We start from the raw sequence: 4602 nt of genomic DNA, 5'->3' as shown, positions 1-4602 counted from the left end.
ACTAGTAGAAATAACCTGTAACAGCAGGAGGCTGTAACAGGGGGCTGTTGCAGCATGCTGCGGTATTATGTCCGTCCAAAATGCCTGATCAGTCGCCGGAATGATGGATCCGGCATTAATTCCCATTGTCTTGCATTAGTGCCGGATCGGCATTGCAAAACAACTGAAGAAGACTGCAAGACGGATCCGTCCATCAGCATGGCAAGTGGAGAGAGGAATCTGTTCTTGCAATGCATTTGTAGACGGATCCGCACCCGGATCCGTCTACAAATGCTGTCAGTTGTCACACTGATCGGCGGATCCGGCAGGCAGCTTTGACGACGGAACTGCCTGCCGGAACACACTAACGCTAGTGTGAATGTACCCTAAACTAGCTTTGTGTCATGAATCCCAATTTGTATATAGCTTTCACTTTCTAATATATTTTATTAACTTTCAATGTCTAGCACTATCCCGAAGTTGCACTGTCCCTAATTTTCAGAGACAGTCCTGGCAAATTTGTCCTGTCCCAGCCAAAAATGGGTGAGTTTTTAAATGGATGTCCATGGGTGGGATTGAGGGGTTCCCCAAGTCTACCAACTAAAGAGTTGGTAAATATGCAAGAGTGCATTGTAAGAGTGAATGAACACACTAGTGAGGGTGTCTGAGAGAGAGCTGGTAGGTTAGAGCTGCTTAGTGGGAGCTTTCTGTGGGAAAACCTCAGTGGGTAAGTGCACTGTACGATAGTATTATTTTAGTGCTGGTATATTGGCACCAGTATGGAGCGGATGAGGGGGCACCATGTTTTGCCCTGTGTACTCCTCAGAATAAAATCATACTTGGTATATTACCTACCAAACCGACTAATGTTTTAGACTAATGCCAGAGGGTAAAGTAATCTTAGGTCTTGAACCAAGGCATATAATAATAATAATAACCATCATAATAAGCATAATTTCTTTTGCTGGTTTTTAAGGCTGGCAGGGTGATTCCTGGGGGCCATGTCTGTTTCACTCTGCTTTATCAATCAAACCAAACTAATTCTGTTTCCAGATCCCTGGATGAAGTGTTGGTCGCACTGAAAACCAAACTGAAAGTAACAACAATGGACATATCCCCTCCCCCGTCTCAGGAGGGTCTGGGAAAGTCAATGTCAGCGGCATTCACAAAGGGGTCTGTTTACCTGATCTTATATGAAACACCTCAGTTTATATCTTGTGAGCAGGAAACGGGGCCAGAAATTTCCTACAGCTCCAAGCAACAATAGACATTGTTCAGGACTCGCCTGACATGATCTCATATCCAGGATAGGAACTGGTCTCTGCCTACGAATGGCCATAGTCTCCCACATCTGTTCCCATAGGCCTCAGTTGATATCACTGCTTATATAAGATATATAACAATGATGATGGCACAACGTCAGGGGCATAGCTACCATAGCGGCAGATCATCCTACTGCTATAAGGGCCCAGAGCAAGAGGGGGCCCAGTCTTAGTTGGGATCATCCCCTCTTCTATTGGGGGTGAAAACTTGGTCAGGACTCTACCCTCTAATGAGGCAGTGGAAAAATGGCCCAAGTGTAGTTGAAAGGGGTTTAGGCGGAAACCCTTCTGTCTTGTATGGAAGGCCTGGTTGATCCTTGCTATGGGTCCCTTACTTCTCTATGTACGCCACTGCACAACATGGTGGCATCTTCGGCATCATCTCACCAAGGTCTCCAAAACTGGATGGAATATCTTCCAGGAGAGTATAGTTTGGCCAAATAATGGGGCACCAACATATCATCAGGGATTGGTGTTTTAGTGAAGCAGAAGGTGAAGTCAAATCTGGGCCTTACTGCCTGGGGAGGGCCAATACTCCTCTATTTGATAAGAAGACCTTAGGATTACAGACAAAACATTGACAGGTGTTAAGTCTTGAAGCTTCAACCTATATCTCTACCAGAGCCAACAGCAGCACCACCTTAGATGGCGACCTATAGCAAATGATGGCCCCCAGCTTAGAGGATCAATGAGAATAGGGATAAGCTGGTGAAAGTCAGACTAGGTGTTCTTGCATCCCTCATGGAAGGCACCTTCTCCGTACATCAGCGGTGCCTCATTTATGACTTAGGTTAATGGATGCTGCCTCTTCTCACCTATGATACTCCTTTTGACTGTCTGCTCATATTACCTTTGTCTTGTCCAACCAAGTTATTAGTTACCATGGACACGATCAAGGGAATTGATGAGGTCCAGTAAAAATAGGGTCCATGGCTCCAACTAGCCTTCTTCCCTACCACAAGACTGTGTTAACCTGTAGAGGGATCCTCATCTCTGAAGGGGGGGGGGTAACAGTGTTCGACTCTTCTTTGAGAGTGCAATGGAATGAATCTGCACTGTCTCTTTATGTATGTTGCTTGTATAATGCTTATGGGCCCCTTTTTATTTCTGTCTATAGCTGTGCTTAGATACAGTTGTATCCACTTCTAGGAAAGTTGAGTTAGTGTGAAAGTTATATAATTTTCTGCAGAAGTTAGAATTAAGTAATGTCATACCCAGACCCTTATTTCTGATATTTAAGGATATAATATACTGACAGGGAGTGTTCCAGAGGATTGGCGCTTAGCAAATATAGTGGCAATATTCAAAAACAGAGCTATACAGAAACTATAAGCCAGTAAGTTTAATATCTGTCGTGGGTAAACCGTTTGAAGGTTTTCTAAGAGACACTATCTTGGAGTACCTCAATGAAAATAAGCAAATAACGCTGTATCAGCATAGCTTCATGAGAGATCGGTCATGTCAAACTAATTTAATCAGTTTCTATGAGGAGGTAAGTTCTAGACTTGACCGCGGCGAATCAATAGACGTCGCATATCTTGACTTCTCCAAAGCATTTAATGTACCACATAATAGGTTAGTATATAAAAGAATGCTTGGACTGGGATAAAATGTCTGTATGTGGGTAAGTAACTGGCTCAGTGATAGAAAACAGTTATTAATGGTACACACTCAGATTGGGTCACTGTCACTAGCGGAGTACCTCAGGGTCCAGTATTGGGCCCTATTCTCTTCAATATATTTATTAATGATCTTGTAGAAGGTTTGCATAGTACAATATCTATTTTTGCAGATGACACTAAACTGTGTAAAATAATTAACACGGAAGAGGACAGTATACTGCTACAGAGGGATCTGGATAGATTGGAGGCTTGGGCAGATAAGTGGCAGATGAGGTTTAACACTGACAAATGTAAAGTTATGCACATGAGAAGGAATAATGCAAGTCACCCGTACATACTAAATGGTAAAACACTGGGTAACACTGACATGGAAAAGGACCTAGAAATTTTTGTGAACAGCAAATTAACCAGCAAACCAGTGTCAGGCAGCTGCTGCCAAGGCTAATAAGATGGGTTGCATCAAAAGGGGCATAGATGCCCTTGATGAGAACATAGTCCTGCCACTTAACAAATTACTAGTCAAATTACACATGGAGTACTGTGTTCTGGGCTCCTGTGAACAAGGCAGACATAGCAGAGCTGAAGAGGGTTCTGAGGAGGGCAACTAAAGTAATAACTGGAATGGGGTGACTACAGTACCCAGAAAGATTATCAAAATTAGGGTTATTCACTTTAGAAAAAGACGACTAAGGGGCGATCTAATAACTATGTATAAATATATCAGGGGTCAGTACAGAGATCTCTCCAATCATTTATTTATCCCCAGGACGGTGACTGTGACGAGGGGACATCCTCTGCGTCTGGAGGAAAGAAGGTTTGTACACAAACATAGAAGAGGATTATTTACGGTAAGAGCAGTGAGACTATGGAGCTCTGCCTGAGGAGGTGGTGATGGTGAGTACAATAAAGGAATTCAAGAGGGGCCTGGATGTATTTCTGGAGCGTAATAATATTACAGGCTATAGCTACTAGAGAGAAATCGTTGATCCAGGGAGTTAGTCTGATTGCCTGATTGGAGTCGGGAAGGAATTTGTTTTCCTAAAATGATGAAAATTGGCTTTCACCTGATATTTTTATTTTTGTTTGCCTTCCTCTGCATCAGCTTGCAGGATGACAGGCTGAACGGGATGTATTTTTTCTTATAAACTATGGGGGTCATAATAACCCTTGCACTGGTGGTGGATTTTTTGGAGTTATAAAGAGGCACAGGCCTCTAAATAACTTCGGCACATCCATTGCTGGTCTAAATCTACACCAGCTTCCTTTTTTAGCTTAAATTTTGCCAATTTTCAAAGCCTCTCCACACCCCCTTTTTTAGACCTGGCGTGAGCAGGGAAAAGTAGCAGATTGCGGCGCAAATAACCTTTGCTCCGCAATCTGAGCCAGATATATGCCAGAAAACTGGCGTATATAACTCAGTAAATGACCCCCTATGTTACTATGTTACTACTACAAATCTGCCATGTAGTTATTCCATATAAGTGCAGCTGTGTGCAAAACTAGGAAGGTTTTCTGTCTCTGACTCTAAGTAAGGTGGCAATATAGGGAAATGCTCATCAGGGCTCATGCAAAGGTAGGTGTGCGGCCCGTGCCCGTATTGCAACCCATTAGCAGAGCGGAGTCACAGACTGTGGCTTCTGTTCACTTCGGAGCGCTTCTGTTCAATTTTTTTGCGGTGC

Source organism: Bufo gargarizans, chromosome 2 (genome assembly GCF_014858855.1).
Source record: "Bufo gargarizans isolate SCDJY-AF-19 chromosome 2, ASM1485885v1, whole genome shotgun sequence".
Lineage (NCBI taxonomy): Eukaryota > Metazoa > Chordata > Amphibia > Anura > Bufonidae > Bufo > Bufo gargarizans.
The sequence above is the reverse complement of the archived record's forward strand: the minus strand, read 5'-3'. Positions refer to the sequence as shown.